This window comes from Pelophylax lessonae, assembly GCF_965119305.1.
Source record: "Pelophylax lessonae genome assembly, chromosome: 1".
Taxonomy (NCBI): Eukaryota; Metazoa; Chordata; class Amphibia; order Anura; family Ranidae; genus Pelophylax; species Pelophylax lessonae.
The window spans coordinates 67,302,869-67,320,834 of record NC_138768.1 but is presented as its reverse complement, the minus strand read 5'-3'; positions in this window follow the sequence as shown (position 1 = coordinate 67,320,834).

The following is a 17,966-nucleotide window of genomic DNA, read 5'->3' as shown; positions in this document are numbered from 1 at the left end:
AGTGATTTAGTGGGTCGAGGCAGTGTAGGACGAAGTAGAGAGTTGAAGGTAGAGAAGAGTTGCCAGGGATGGGATGATAAGTTGTTAATGAGAGTGATACAATATGTCTGCTTGGCAGTGTGGAGACTGGAATTGTATTTTTGGAGGACAGATTTATATTGGTTGAAATCTTTAAGACCTAGTCTTACGCCATAGGCGCTCAAGAGCATTGCTATACTTTTTCAGACTTCAAGTGTTCTCTTTTTGCCAAGGTCAAAGGAGTCGGGCCTGATTCAATGTGTGGTGAGGGGGGCTGGTGTGTCCAGGGAGGCTAAAAGTGAAGCGTTGTAGACAGAAGTGGCCAGGTTGGTGCAGGACAGGGGTGAAATTTTGTCATAGAGGTGGTTGGTAGTAGAGAAGAGAAGGGTGGAGATGGCGTAGGTTTCTACGGGTAACTGTAAGGCAGTTGGAGGGAGAGGAGGTGGAGGAGAGGGAGAGAGTGAAACTAATAAGGTAGTGATCAGAGAGAGGGAAAGTAAAGTTGGAGAGGTTGCACAGAGTGCATAGGTGGGAGAAAACAAGGTCAAGGATATTGCCTTCAGAGTGAGTAGAAGCATGTATCCATTGCTTCAGGTCAAAGGAGGAGAGGAGGAGGATAGACTGAGAAGTTTGGAAGTGGCAGGAGTGTTAGTATTAATAGGGATTTTGAAGTTGCCGAGAATGATTGTGGGGATTTCAGAAGAGAGAAATTAGGGTAGCCAGGCAGAGAAGTCGTCAAGAAAGGTCGATACTGCTCCAGGGGAGTGGTAGATCACAGCTGTCCTTAGAGAAACTGGAGGGAAAAGATGAATGCATTGTGCCTCAAATGAGGAGAGTGACAGAGAGGGAGGTGGGTAAAGTACCTGAAAGGTGCTATGTGGGGCTAGAAGGATCCCAACACCCCCTCCCTTGCATCCACTGGGTCTGGGGGAGTGAGTCTAGAGAGAACCACCTTGGGATAGGGCAGCAGAAGACGCAGTGTCAGATTTATTAAGCCAGGTTTCTGTAATGGCGAGTAGTTTAAACGAGTTAGCGATAAAGAGGTCATGGAGAGAGATGAGTTTATTACAGACAGAGTGGGCATTCCAAAGGGTGCAAGAGAAAGAGTCTGGTCTTGGGAAGAAGAGAAATGGGAACTAAATGGTGTTGATTGCAGCTGCAGCCAGAGGGTGCAGGGTAATGGGTGTGTTGAGTAAAGGTAAATGATGGAGGCTCAAGGTTTGTGGATATATCTCCAGAGGTTAGGAGAAGCAGAAAGGTGAGGGAGGTAATATGAGAGTGTGATTTATATGAAGGGACATGCCCCAGTGTCCTGGAGATTTTGTGTGGATTTGGAAATAGCAGGAGATGCATAGCTGCCAACTGTCCCGTTTTTGACGGGACAGTCCTGCCAAATAGGACTTTGTCCCGGCTAATTTACTCTCCCGGGACTTGTCCCGTCGAGTGGGAGAGCGTGGAGTAGGCAGGAGCAATGAGTTCACTCGCCAGTGAGTCGCCTGCTGCACAGATGGTGATATCGAGCAGGGTGGTTGTGGCTTTCCCCCTCCCTCTCCCTCCCATCGGCTTTCAGATGCTGGAGGGAGAGGCAGGCACAGAGCAGTGTAACAAGCAGCCAATAGCGCTGCTCTTCTGAGTGGGAGGGTGTGGCTTCTGATAAGTTGCTCCACCTCCCACTCCTTCCTAGCCAATCAGCTTAGCCAGCCACCACATTTGACCAGAAGATGCTAGTGGCCGGACTGGATGGGGGTGAGATGCAGAGAATCCTACATACCCGAGTATATAGAAGGTATGAGATGAAGCATGTCACACACTCACTGATAATGCGGCTGCAGAAGACTAATGATTAATCAGTGTGTTCTCCCCTCCTGTGTACTGAATAGGCAATGCTCACACTGATTGCCCTCAGACTTCTCATCTTTGCTTTATTTACACAGCACACTTTTTTTAAGGAATTACCTGGTCAGACATATTAACTATTTACTGTCCTCCTGTGCTTGAGCAATTGACTGTTGGTAAAGTTTTTTCACTTTTTTGGCACTTTGTAATATCTTCTAAACTCCTGTTTACACATAGTGCAGTGATCAATGATTTCCACACTGGTCACTGCTAGGACACACTTGTATCATGTCCGCAGTCTCTGACCGTCACCTGTAGCCTGTCCGCAGTCTCTGACCGTCACCTGTATAATGCCTGCAGTCTCTGACCATCTCCTGTATCATGTCCGCAGTGTCTGACCATCTCCTGTATCATGTCCGCAGTCTCTGACCGTCTCCTGTATCATGTCCGCAGTCTCTGACCGTCTCCTGTATCATGTCCGCAGTCTCTGACCGTCTCCTGTATCATGTCCGCAGTCTCTGACCGTTTCCTGTATCATGTCCGCAGTCTCTGACCATCTCCTGTATCATGTCCGCAGTCTCTGACCGTCTCCTGTATCATGTCCGCAGTGTCTGACCGTCACCTGTATCATGGCCACAGTCTCTGACCGTCTCCTGTAGCATGTCTGCAATAAAGGGGGCCCATGTATGGTAGATAGTAAGGGATGGGGGGCCCAGGCAGGGTGGGTGGTGAGAGAAGAGGGCTGCAGGTGCAGTAGGTGGTAAGGCAAGAGAGGCTGCAGGCACAGTAGATAATGAGGAAAGGGGTCCCAGGTGCAGTGGGTGGTGATGGCCTAGGCATAAGTGGTGGTTAAGAAAGGCAGGGCTGTAGAGAATTTATTGGGAAAGAGACTTCATAATCCAAGGCTCACCAAAATCCTCAGCACCAGGCCCATGATGCTCTTAATCCAGCCCGCACTACCAGGGTCCCAAAAGTCACACTTGGAACCTGGGCCCCAGGGCTCCGCCACTAATATATTTTTTATAATGGCACACAGTGAAATAATTTTAAAAAATGCCATTATAAATAAAACACTGACCGATTATGACACAATGGGATCTGTGACCAGAGAGTGTATTGGGCTGTTGTTATGACACTGCACAAAGCCATTACGTTTTTTTTTTTTTTGGGGGGGGGGGGGGAGGGCGTAAGTAGCTGGTCTTGCCTAGGGTGCAAAATAGTCTAGCACCGGCCCTGGGCAGGAGGGGCCATCTGACCTTTTATTCCCTAATGCCGGGTCCTCAATAGGCGGACGCCCTTAGATCTGGGCCACGGCGATTCGCTGACTATTCCTTTCATCTCTGCTTGCTAGATCACCGGCCGCCCGGCGTCTAGCAACCAGTGACATCACACGCCCGCCCGCTGCAGTGAGAGAACAGAGCCGCTACATCCTTTGTAGTTCCAGCTCACAGGCGGAGTGATATCAAATGCACTCTGCCTGTGAGAGGAGGAGCCGTTCAGAGGAAGCAGCGGCTTTGCTCTCTACTGCAGCCGTCTGCTTTCTCTGTACAGCTCCTCCTCTCACAGGCAGAGTCCATTTGATATCACTCCGCCTGTGAGCCGGGACTATGAAGGAATTAGAGGTGCCGTTTTCACAGTGACAGCTGCAGCCCCCGGGATATCGCACAGGAGCCCAGCACCACAGAGCCCAGCACCACAGAGCCCAGCACCACAGAGCCAACACCACAGAGCCAACACCACAGAGCCAGCACCACAGAGCCAACACCACAGCACCAGCCAGCACCACAGAGCCAACACCATCCAGCACCACAGAGCCAGCACCACAGATCCAGCACCAGCCAGCAAGACAGATCCAGCACCAGCCAGCACCACACCCCAGAGCCAGCACCACACCACAATGCCAACACCAGCCAGCACCACTGAGCCAACACCAGCCAGCACCACTGAGCCAAAACCAGCCAGCACCACTGAGCCAAAACCAGCCAGCACCACAGAGCCAAAACCAGCCAGCACCACAGCACAAAGCCCAGTACCACAGAGCCAGCACCAGCCAGCACCACAGAGCCAACACCATCCAGCACCACAGAGCCAGCACCACAGAGCCAGCACCAGCCAGCACCACAGATCCAGCACCAGCCAGCACCACACCACAGAGCCAACACCAGCCAGCACCACAGAGCCAACACCAGCCAGCACCACAGAGCCAACGCCAGCCAGCACCATAGAGCCAACACCAGCCAGCACCACAGACCCAGCACCAGCCAGCACCACAGCACAAAGCCCAGTACCACAGAGCCAGCACCACACCACAGAGCCCAACACCACAGAGCTCAGCACCACCGACACCACAGAGCCAGCATCACCGGCACCACAGAGACCAGCAGCCCAGCCCCAGAAGCCAGGACCAGCAGCCAGGCCCCAGGTTCAGCAGCCAGACGGTAACTTCCCAGACCTCGGAATAAATGGAAAATTGGTAAGTGGACCTTCGATTTTATATTTGAGTACCCCTGCCCTAATGTCTCTCTCTGTGCTCCAGCCGCTATGATCTTCACGCTCAGGATGGCCGGCAGGCATCCTGTGATTGGGCGAACATGGCAGGGGGTGCCCTCTGTGCCTGTCCAATTGTGTAACGTGGGTGGCGCATGTGTAGGTGGCGGTTTGGAGCCGGGCCCCGCCCTCACAGTGTATCAGAGGCCCTCACCAGCGCGCTCAGCACACAGCCTAACTTTTCAGCCGCCTGCTGCTCAGCTGCTCCAGGCCAACCGTTCCTCCTTAACAGTGAGTTGCTTCCCGGCAGATATTACATTGAATTTACATGTCACCATGGATCATACAGTGTGCCAAAAGGAGGGACAAGGAGAGAGTTAATAGTACTGTTTATAAGAGTGGGGAACAAGATTATACTTGCAAAAATGAGGAGATGCCTGGGATGCTAGGGAGCAAAGTCTCAGCAGTGCCATAAAACAAAATTTCTGTCTTGAAGAGAAAGATGGGGAACAGGGAGAGAATACAGAGGCTGCCTCTATTCTCTTTTTGTCCTGTCTTTTGCTGTCTCTGTATTCTCTCCCTGTTCCCTACCTTTCTCTTCAAGACAGAATTTTTGTTTTATGGCACTGCTGAGACTATACTCCCTTTAGCATCCCAGGCATCCCCTCATTTTCTCCAATATCTGTCTTTTGTTCCCCACTCTTCTCTAATAAACAGTACCCTGCTCTTTTCTTCTAGCAGTCACTTCTGTAAGGGTCCTCTCACACGGTGCACCGTCCAACGGAGTCCGTTCTGCTCAGTGTGGGATCAATCCACCAATCCCCACTGAGCAGACGGATGACAGCTCCATCCCTGCTCTGTGTGCACAGATGGAACTGTCAGATCCCTGCTGTCCTCTATGGGGAGATTGGATGTCCATTCTCATCCGATCCCATCCGCCAGATGGATGGAAAATAGGGTTTCCATCTGTCCGGATTTCACGGACAGGATCGGATCAAATAGCAGCCTTAAGTTTAAAATTCCCTTTTTAAATTCCTGTAATTCTCTCTTTATTGAGTAGACCCTATAATCTGATAAGTAGGCGGAGATTATGCGGGGTGGGTGGAGCTTTGTGGAAGTGGGTGTGGTAAGTAATTGATAGCTGTGCTGAAAAGTGTCCCTGGAAATTTTTTTCAAATGTTGGCAACTATGGAGATGGTTGGTGAGTGCAGTAATAAGGAGAGGACAGAAGTGAGGGGGAAGAAGAGGGGCGAAGGAGAGAGAATTTAAGGATAGAGGACACGGCTGTCAGAAGGAGTGGTAGAGAGTGCATGTTACAAGGACAAAGATCTGAAGGGGTAAATAAATTCACCTGTAGTCTGTGTTGTGTTTTTCTCAGTAGTTCATTCGGTTAAAGAGGAAGTAAACCCTCCTCTGCAACTTGTACCTATAGGTAAGTCTATGATGAGGCTTACCTATAGGTACTGTAAATATCTCCTAAACATGTACCGTTTAGGAGATATTTACCGTACATGCAGCCAGTGACATCACTGGCGCATGCGCTCTGAAGGAACGATCGAATACATATTTCCCCCGCTGCAAATTGTGAAAGATAATGTTACGCCGAGTAAATAGATTCCTAACATGTCATGCTTTGAAATTGTGCACGATCGTGGAATGGCAGAAAACTACAATACTTAAAAATCTCAATAGGGGATGCTTTAAATTTTTTTACAGATTATCTGTTTAGAGTTATAGAGGAGGTCTAGCGCTAGAAATATTGCTCTCACTTTAACGATTGTGGCAATATCTCACATGTGTGGTTTTTACATTGTTTACAAATAAGGGCGTGACTTACGCATGTTACATAGTTAGTCAGGTTGAAAAAAAGACCAAAAAAAGACCAAAAAAAAAGTCCATCTGGTTCAACCAATAAAAAGAAAAAAAAAAACAGTATTGAAAACCCAACCATACAATTCCATATACACAATCCTATACCCGCAGTTGATAAGGAGGAAGGCGAAAAACCCCAGCAAAGTATGATCCAATTTGCTACAGCAGGGAAAAAAATTCCTTCCTGATCCCCCGAGAGGCAATCGGATATTCCCTGGATCAACTTTACCTAAAAAAAAAAAAAAAATTTAGTACCCAGATATATAATTTACACCCAGGAAAGAATCCAGACCTTTTTTAAAGCAACCTAGTGAGCTGACCAGAACCACCTCTGGAGGGAGTCTATTCCACATTTTCACAGCTCTTACAGTGAAGAAACCTTTCCGTATTTGGAGACTAAATCTGTTTTCCTCTAGATGTAAAGAATGCCCCCTTGTCCTCTGGGATGACCTTAAAGTGAACAACTCAACACCAAGTTCGCTATATGGACCCCTTATGTATTTATACATGTTGATCATATCCCCCATTACTCTCCTCTTCTCAAGAGAGAATAAATTCAGTTCCTCTAATCTTTTCTCATAGCTCCTCCATGCCTCTTATCAGTTTGGTTGCCCTTCTCTGCACTTTCTCCAGTTCCCCGATATCCTTTTTAAGAACTGGTGCCCAAAACTGAACTGCATATTCTAGATGAGGTCTTACTAATGATTTGTACAGGGGCAAAATTATATCTCTCTCTCTGGAGTCCATGCCTCTGTTAATACAAGAAAGAACTTTGCTTGCTTTGGAAACCGCAGCTTGGCATTGCATGCTATTATTAAGCTTATGGTCTACCAGAACACCCAGATCCTTCACCGCTATGGATTGTGTTCACTTTTGCGCATGAGCAGGTAGGGATGGGGCGTTTACATTTTTATTTCTTATTTATTTTGCTTTTGTATTGTCACACTGTCCCTTTATTTATTCATTTTTTTTAATAATCACTTTTATTAATATTACAAGGAATGTAAACATTCCTAATAATAGGAAACATCCCTTGTAATAGAAATAAGCATTACAGGTTCTCTCTATTGAGAGATCTGGGGTCAAAAAGACCTCAGATTTCTCGTTTACCTTTAAAAGCAAAAGAAAAAATGTTTTCTTTTTACATTTTAACTTTAAGAAAAAAAAAAAAATTAATTGCTAAGAACCGTGAGTGACATCAGGGGTCGCTCTGGTCCTCCGAGGGCATACAGCCAAGTTAGGACCATCTTGCCCTTACTTGGCTTCTTGCCCAGCCACCTGCTGGACCGGAACGCTTCTGGGTTTACAGATGGCTCTGGTAAACCCAGAAATAACTGGGAAGCAGCGGGAGGGGGGGGGGTTACCTCTCCCGCCATCTATAAAAGTGATCCTGTGGCGAATCCGCCGCTGAGATCACTTTTATATGAAAGCCGGCTGCCTAACAAAAAAAAAAAAAGATACCAGGGTTATGGCAGCTGCTGCCATAACCCTTGTATTTAACGTTAAAGTAATGACATATATTTAAAGTTAGGCAGTTGGCAAGTGGCTAATCTAACAGACATATAATACCTCGCGCTATGTGAATAATACAAAATATGTATATATATATGTGTATATATATATATATATATATACTGTATATATATGTATACAGTACATAGTGAAGTACAGTATATATAATATGTCCATGAAAGAGAAAAGGAGGCGCAAACCACTAGTGCATTACCCGTGGACACCTTTAAAAAGTTTATTAAAATGCCAAAGACATACTCACAGACATGAAGAGTAAAAATCGCATATAGAAAGTCTAGAGCTCTGAGGAAGGGAGTGTGACTCCCAAAGTGCATCAGTGGTCCAAGTACAGGGACATGTTCATTTCCACATGTGGTGGACTCTCTATATCCCATTTTTACTCTTCATGTCTGTGAGTATGTCTTTGGCATTTTAATAAACATTTTAAAGGTGTCCACGGGTAATGCATTAGGTGTTTGCGCCTCCTTTTCTCTTTCATGTGCTTATGTTTGGAGTTGACATCCTGTCATCCCCATCGGAGTGAGCGCTTGGGTGATTTGGTTGTTTAGAATAATTATATATGTGCAGCTGCTGTTCACCAAGTGGAAAACTCAGAAAAATTAAATAAAATAAAATAATACAGCGCTTCCTATAACAACAAAAAAATCTTAAAACTGACACAATAGAAAGTCTTTCAAAAATAAAGTGCTCAAGTGCTTCAATTCCCAACGACCAAAGTGCTGAAGTGCTTCATGCAAACATGCCGTAAAGTGAAATGCACTCCCCTCTTGTATCCCCACTCACCAGAAAAAATGGACCCGCAGCTTATCAGTCTGGGGGGTCAACCAAGCTTGTATCTGGTGAGATGGAATCCAGATCGCTTTGACAATAAAGCCGTGTTCCAACAATTGATAATCTTGGGATAGCTTAGTGACCTTCAGACTCAATTAAATAGATAGTACTCATAGTGAAGTACAGTAAAGAAAAAATTTTTATTGCGCAAAATAGAAATAACTTACAAGATCTCTGAATATTGCAGGCATAAAAACAATACTAGAGGCTCTTCCGAGTTTGCCGCAATGGCGTGCGTTCCACGCCATATGCATTCCGGTATGCCGCAATGGTGGCACTGGTGGGCACTAGTAGGTGGCACTGGTGGGCACAGATGCTTTACCTCTTTGGGACCGATGTCCCTCTGACAGCAGCCAGCGATCAAAAACAAAAGCTGATTGCTGGCTGCTGTTTACATCACGTGATCAGCTGTCATTGGCTGACAGCTAATCACATGGTAAGGGAGCTGGGACCCGGTCCCTTACTCCAATCTGTGATCAGCCGAGTCTCATGGACTGGCTGATCATAGAGCGAGCCGCCCACGCTCCGCAGGGGGTGCGCAGGCAGCTCATGCACGGGAGGACGTACATGGATGCCCTCCCAGCAATTAAGGTCCGCGCTGTAGCCGTCTTTCGGCTATAGCGGGGACGGGAAGAAGTGAAAGATTTTATAATGTGATAGCAAGTGCTGTATTATTTTATTTTATTTCAAGTGGCTAATTTTAGACAACATCAGCATTAGGATATACTGCACAGCCAAGGACCAGACTTGCACAAGGCAGACGAAAACCTGTCATATACATTATGTGCAACAAACACAGCACAACGAGAAAATGGAAGCTTCACAATCTCTTTATTCCTCAGAAGGGGGTTCTTTACAGCAAGCCAAGAATTCAAAAATGTCCCAAATGTCAATCTTGCTAGCCAGAAAAGTAATTAAAATCAAAACCTAAATTACTAATTAAAATGGTTGTAAACCCTTACATATACCCAGTGAAGGGACCATCCTTAGGTGATATAACAAATCCTCCTACATATGTTGTACCTGTCTATCTGCAGTCTTCTCCCCTCTGCATCCTACATCTAAATCTGCTGAATTTTTAAGCTTGTCAGAGAGTTCAGAAAAAAGGGGACAGGGAGTTGAAGTTACACTCTGCAGAGCTCAGTGAGGAGAGCTCTAAAAGCTGATTGGGGGAAGGAACACACCCCCTTCACACAACACACAGGAACAGGACTGAAACTGTCAATCTGCTGGAGGTCCCTCCCCTGTCACTTTTGGTGTCAGGAAAACTTGTCAGAAGTGACTCATGCTGATAGCAGGAGAATGGGGCAGCAGACAGAAATGCTCTGGATTCAGACAAGTACACACTATAGAAGGATATACTTCATTCATATTTCATGTCTCAATTACACTGCATTACACTGCATTACACTGCATGATATTAAAGGATAAGTTCACCTTATGTCAAAAAAAATAAAATAAATAATAATAATAAAGTCACACCTTTTTGCAGGTAAAAAGTATGCACGATCACGTCAAACTGTCATATGACGGTGTCCTAGAACTAGACGACCGTGCTGTAGCTGTCATTCGGCTATAGCGCAGTTGGCAAGTTGTTAAAAATTAATTAAATAGCATTTTCGGTTTCTGGTGCTCAGATACAGTTACAGTATCTCACAAAAGTGTGCACACCCCTCACATTTTTGTAAATATTTTATCATATCTTTTCATGTATGCACTTTACTACAATGTAAAGTAGTGAGTGTACAGCTTGTATAATTGTGTAAATTTGCTGTCCCCTCAAAATAACTCAACACACAGCCATTAATGTATAAACCGCTGGCAACAAAAGTGAGAACACCCCCTAAGTAAAAATTTTGAAATTGGGCCCTATTAGCCATTTTCTCTCTCCAGTGTCATGTGACTCGTTAGTGTTACAAGGTCTCAGGTGTGAATGGGGAGCAGGTGTGTTAAATTTGGTGTTATCTCTCTCACTCTCTCATACTGGTCACTGGAAGGTCAACATGGCACCTCATGGCAAATAACTCTCTGAGGATCTGAAAAAAATGATTGTTGCTCTACATAAAGATGGCCTAGGCTATAGGAAGTTTGCCAAGACCCTGAAACTGAGCTGCAGCACAGTGGCCAAGACCATACAGCAGTTTAACAGGACAGGTCCCTCTCAGAACAGGCCTCGCCATGGTCGACCAAAGAAGTTGAATGTACATGCTCAGCGCCAACATTGCTGTAGAGGTTGAAGGAGTGGGGGGATCAGCCTGTCAGTGCTCAGACCATACGTTGCACACCGCATCAAATTGGTCTGCATGGCTGTCATCCCAGAAGAAAGCCTCTTCTAAAGATGATGCACAGGAAAGCCTTCAAACAGTTTGCTGAAGACAAGCAGACTAAGGTCATGGACGACTGGAACCATGTCCTGTGGTCTGATAAGACCAAGATAAACTTATTTGGTTCAGATGGTGTCAAGTGGTAGTGGGGGCAACCAAGTGAGGAGTATGAAGACAAGTGGGGCTGCCAGCACTGGGGAGCCACAGTTCATTGAGGGAACCATGAATGCCAACATGTACTGTGACATACTGAAGCAGAGCATGATCCCCTCCCTTCGGAGACTGGACGGCAGGGCAGTATTCCAACATAACAACCCCAGACACACCTCCAAGATGACCACTGCCTTGCTAAAGAAGCTGAGGGTAAAAGGGAATGGGCTGGCCAAGCAAGTTTCCAGACCTAAACCCTATTGAGCATCTGTGGGGCATCCTCAAACAAAAGGTGGAGGAGCACAAGGTCTCTAACATCCACCAGCTCCATGATGTCGTTATGGAGGAGTGGATTGTGCAGTGGCAACCTGTGAAGCTTTGGTGAACTCCATGCTCAAGAGGGTTAAGGCAGTGCTGGAAAATAATGGCGGCCCCACAAAATATTGACACTCTGGGCCCAAATTTGAACATTTTCACTTAGGGGTGTACTCACTTTTGTTGCCAGGAGTTTAGACATTAATGGCTGTGTGTTGAATTATTTTGAGGGGACAGCTAATTTACACTGTTGTACAAGCTGTACACTCACTACTTTACATTGTAGCAAAGTGTAATTCCTTCAGTGTTGTCACATGAAATTATATAATAAAAAATTTACATAAATATGAGGGGTGTACATGTCAATGAGGCCTGAATGCTTATGTCCTGGTGAGACCTCTGCCCTGTGTTCCCGGGTCTGAACAACCGCTGTGCCCGATACGAGGGGTTTTCCATTTTTCCTGCTGGATTTTAGTAGATCTTCAAGGAAGTAGAAATACATTTCTCCAAAGTGAAGGAAATCTTCTCTAACCCTACGTTCATACCTAAGCGCTTTTTAGTGTGTTTTGCAGTTTGCAGAAATGCTCTACAGTCCATTTAACTTGGTTTCCTATGGTACACATGCCCATCTAGCGTTTTTGAGACGGTGCATTTTTTGGAAAGGGTCGGAGATTTTTTTCCCGCAGCAGATTGCGTTTTGCGTGTAGCAGACTTCAATGGATCCTCACCATTAATGCAAGTGTTGCGTTGTTAAATGCATTTTTTTTTTCACTTTAACACACTGTGTATAGCTGGCTGCTCAGGAGTCGGCTGCCGCTTCCTTAACAACAGATGAGTCATCAGCTGTCAGCTGAATGTAAAAAAAAAAAAGAATTTCCAGCAAATAAAAAAATCATAAAGAAATTGGTGTGGGGTCCCCACAAAAATCCATACCAGACCCTTATCTGAGCATGCAGCCCAGGCAGGTCAGGAAAGGAAGGGGAGGAGCGAACGTCCCCCTCCCCCCGAACCATACCAGGTAACATGCCGTCAACATGGGCGGGTGCTCTGCCCTTCCCCCATCCCACCCCAAAGCACCTTGTCCCCATGTTGATGGGGACAAGGGCCTCTTCCCCACAACCCTGGGCTTTGGTTATGGTGGGGGGGCTTATCATAATCTGGAAAAAAAAAGAAATTCCGCTCGCAACACATGCTCCTGCAGTCTGCCTGCTTTGCCATGTGACATTTCATGAATAGCTATGGGGCAGGGCCACCCGGCGAATTTACTTGGTGGCACCGCCCCCCTGTGACATCATCAACCGACAGCAGAGCCCCCTCTGCCTCAAAGCACCCCCCAATGTTAAGGGCATGTGGTTCAGGAAGGGGGGGTGCTTGTCCCCTCCCTTTACTGACCTGCTTGGCTGCATGCTCGGCTAAGGGCCTGGTATGGATTTTGGGGGGACCCCACGCCATTTTTTTACATATTTTTTTTTTTTGCCAGCAATTCTTTTTTTACATTCAGCTGTGACGTGAACGTTTACCATAGGAAAACATGTCAAATAGACTGTAGTGCATTTCTGCAAACTGCAAAACGCACTAAAAAATGCATAGGTATGAACTTAAGGTTAGATAGTTGGAAGATTTTTCTTCTATTTCTGTTCCAGTAAAAGGTCAAAATGTTGGATTTTCCCTTGCTTTAAATCACGGGGACAGTGGTCACCAGGACAAGTAGAGAGGATAAAAATGCCCAGTTCAGCTTAAAGCTAGCCATAGATGATGTGATTTTCTATCCTGCAACATGGACTGCAGGAAAGAAAATCATTTGATTCCCCCATCAACACAGTCAGTGCTGAGGGGGGAATCCCTCCCATGGAGCTATTTTGTGCTCTCAACGAGGGAGCGCAGGGAGCCGTCCCTGCCAGGAGAACACAGTGATTATAGTGGCTATAGCCGCTGGTAATAATCGTATGCAAAGATCTGGCATGCTGGTTGTACCCAAGTTGATCAATAAATCAACTTGGGTACAATCAGCCAGCTCATGCATGATTTGAATCTTGGCTATCTATGACCAGCTTTCGAAACTTATCCAAAACTAAAAAGAAAAAAACAAAGTTGTGGCTTTAGATACATTTTTATTTACTAATTAGGGAGTATATAAACATATTCTATGTTTGCTTACAGTGACTTTTTAGTCTTTGCAAAGGACTTTCTAAGCATCCCAGCAGGTGGTGTAGAAGCCACAGGGACTGTCAGAGAACACAGGGAGGGTGTGCTGGTTCCCTGTTCACAGGCTGTAGTGGGTCACATGACATTTGCATACGTCCGATAATCACAGCGCGCTCAGCAGACCTGTTCTACAGGTGTTGCCTAGTAACAATGGTGAAGAGGTAGAGCTTGTTTAATAGGTGTCTGGGGGATTAGCTCCCAGTGATTAACAACTAAACCCCATTAATCCCTTTCAAATTAAGTGATGCGTCTAATGACTAAAACTACGTACAGTATTCGTATGTAACAATTGTAATTCGTCCGCCCTAATGACTGACCATTGACACGGGCCAAAGCAGGGTTAAGAATGAGGAAATTTGCAATTAATCTTTACAATGCTCCAAGTCTGAGCGCCTCCAGGCAAAAGACAATGACATGGGGGCCTATAGACTGTTCATGGGAGCATCATCTGTGCATATATAACCTACTGTCCTATCACCTGGAGAGCACGGGTGTCCTAACAGTAAAATATGACGAAGGGGGCCATACATTTCTTTTCCGATCAGTCCCTTCTGATTGGAATAGTTGTATCTACAATTGATAAACCCATGCGATTGATATATTGCAAACGGAGAAGTGGATTTCCAGTCCTGACTTATGATTGTAAGGCATTCATTGCCTGACAGCGTCCAACATGTCATCTCTGATCTAATCAATTAAAATACAATCGTATTCATTAAAAAATTATCTTTGTGCTGCCAATGGATACAAAACTATCAATAATTTTCCGCCTTGAACGATCAATTAGTTTGATCAAATTTAATCGAAATCAAGTCTAAGTTGATCAGAAGGGAAGTTATGTTTATGTTATTTATATTGTCTATCTATCTATCTATCTATCTATCTATCTATCTATCTATCTATCTATCTATCTATCTATCTATCTATCTATCTATCTATCTATCTATCTATCTATCTATCTATCTATCTATCTATCTATCTATCTATCTATCTATCTATCTATCTATCTATCTATCTATCTATCTATCTATCTATCTATCTATCTATCTATCTATCTATCTGTATTATTTTACTAAAACAGTAGTTAATGCTTGGAATAGAGATCCAGCAGAGGTAGCGAGTTAGTCAACAGGTGGATTTACAATGCTTGGAGCAAACATAGATCTATTCTCAGACAAAAAAAAGTTAAATAACTGACCTATGAGAAGCCTCTCACAGGAGCCAATGGGGATACTTCTCCCCTCAGCAGGAACATCTGGAAGCCCTGACACCCTAACTAAATAAATCACCGCCCTGCTGTTAGGCAGACAAGGCCTACTATACATTTACCTAGCACCTACCTGTAGGGTGCTATATTTTTAATTAAAAAAAAAAAAATATGTGGCTATTTTTGTTCACTTATATTACTACCACCATGCTCTTTTCCCTTTCATTTCTAGCACTTCCAAATAGGATACAACATTAGTCCTGATAAAAAGCCTGGTTTCCTCTCCTCTATGTTGGACCATTAGTGGACTAATTTTAGAGGAGCTGACCTATCTTTTCCAGAAGATTGCAATTGGTGGTTGTGTCTATTATTATGCTCATAAATGATATACCTGCAAAATATAGGTATGTAACATTTTTGCTCTCCACAAAGGAGGACAAACCTATACTGGATGCTGTTTCACTATGTTGTTACCCTGAATAATGTATCTTCTATCATTGTAGAGCTTGACTGTCGTTGTTTTCCTGATGAAGCGGCATGAACCAGTGAAATGCGTTGGAGTTACAGCAAGCATTCCATCGCCTAAGTATGGCAGGGATGATGAGTAATGAGATATTATAATCCTATGTACTTGCAATGTTTACATGTAATATTGTTGTCTTTTCTAAAGGTATATATGTCTTAACATTTGTAAAATAAAATTTTGACTTTCTTATAAAAATGTGGTACCGTTAAAGTCCTCAATTTTCTAGTTAGGTTTCCTTTTTTTGTATATAACTCTTCAAGGATGTGGTACCAGACACGGGGTCTAAGATTTAGGTTTCCTATGAGGATTCCTTCCTCCTATCATCTAGTTTAATTTTATATCTATCTATCTATCTATCTATCTATCTATCTATCTATCTATCTATCTATCTATCTATCTATCTATCTATCTATCTATCTATCTATCTATCTATCTATCTATCTATCTATCTATCTATCTATCTATCTATTGTTCAATCTATCCAGTCTATGCCTACCATCCTATTCATCTATTTATTGGCATGGCCATCTGTCTACTCATTCATCTTCTTATCTATCTATCTATCTATCTATCTATCTATCTATCTATCTATCTATCTATCTATCTATCTATCTATCTATCTATCTATCTATCTATCTATCTATCTATCTATCTATCTATCTATCTATCTATCTATCTATCTATCTATCTATCTATCTATCTATCGTATCTAGGACCTAGAGGATCGCCTGCGGTGTTAAAATTTGAGGCTGCTGGGCTTTCCTGAGGGCTCAGAAGGAAAAACATCTAGAAACCTTTATGGAAATATGTCTCACTGATACTTTTGGGACTGCCACTGTCTCACCCATGTTTGCCAATGAACGTGCCCACAGGGTGCCATTGTGCCCACTGCCTTCAGGTGCACCTCCTCTACCAATCCTGATCAAGCTGCTGCACTTTCCGGATAAGGAAACAGTCCTGCGCGTGGCCAGAGAGTGAGGGCGGCTGTTGTATAATGGTAATTTCATCACCATCTTTCCAGATTTCTCAGCTGCCACACTAAAGAAAAACATGCTGGCTTCCTCTCAGTGAAACGACGGTTCTGAGATAAACACATTATCTATAGTATGCTCTATCTAGCTAGGCTGTGGGTTGTCCCCCAGGGTAAAACCCATTTCTTTACAGATCCTAAAGATATCATGCACTGGGTGGACACCTTGGGCCAAATGTCTCCACAACACTCCGATAGACCCATCCCCCCTTGAACCTACAGTTAGCTACACTAAATTAGTCATCTGTCATGATTTCTTTTGACACTCTACAGGACTTCATTCTGTCTGACACCTTTTACCATTTTTGAGGGCTGCCTCACAATGTCCTTATTACTTCTGTGGACTCTGCTGTTCCCTACAGAGTGTCCATGGTTGGACCCTGATAGTGTGTGGTTACACCTTTGTTACTGTTTTGACTCTCAATTCGGACACTATATTCATTGTCTGGATACGGGACACTGTTGTTTCCACTAGGTTTTTTTTTCTTTGCACTTCTATTGGCATTAGATGCTTACATCCGATCTAACTGACTACTTCATGTTCTCCCAATATATTGTTTTTGGTTTAGGGTTAAAGCTCTCAATATTGTTATATGAATAAAGCCGGCACACGAAAAGTCTTCTTCCAAGTAAAATAATTTATTCCAACATGGATAGCGGTGACAACATGACAAATGCTGACGCGTTTCGGCTTTACGCCTTCCTCATAGCTATGAGCATTTGTCATGTTGTCACCCCTATCCATGTTGGAATAAAGTATTTTACTTGGAAGAAGACTTTTCGTGTGCCGGCTTTATTCACATAACATTTGGTTTGGATGTTCAGCCTGAGCACCAACACTTAGCTCTTTATCTTCCCACAGTGCGGTGGAGCTAGGGTGAGTTACTGTTTATGCCAAAGCTCTCAATAGTTGTGTTTTGGGCCAGGCAGGTTGGTAATGGGTTCTGTTGTTATGTCTGCTTTTAAGTTTTTATTTAAATTTTTACTTTTACAATTTCTACTGATGCATTTTGTCACATTTATGCTGATTTTGCATGACCATATTTGTGTTCCTAATTTCTGTGTCTCCCCAAGGGCTGGAACCCGTTTGGCGGTGTCCTTTGGTTGATTTATTGTCTACCGGGAGGACTCCCCCTAGACACTATAGGTATTTATAATGTATTAATGCAATCTATGCATTAAGATAAAAATCCTTCTGTGTGTAGCAGCCCCCCCAGCTCCCCTAATACTTACCTGTGCCCCATTTCTTTCCCCTGATGTCCACGACTCCCTCGGCCATCCTGGGATTCTCCCTCCTGATTGGCTGGCATACAGCCACGGCCCCATTGGCTCCCGCGGTTGTCAATCAAAGTCAGCGAGCCAATCAGGAGAGAGGGAGGCAGGGCCTGAATGGACACACTGAGCTGCAGCTCGGCTCAGGTGTCCCCATACCAAGCTGCATGCTGTGGGAGCACTCGATAGGGAGGAGCCAGCCAGGAGCAGCAACGAGGGACCCGAGAAGAGGAGGATCCGAGCTGCCCTGTGCAAAACCAACTGCACAGAGGAGGTAAGTACGTATAACATGTTTGTTATTTTTAAAAAAAAGAAAAACTAGACTTTACAATCACTTTAAGGGTGGGAGAGTGTTCCTGT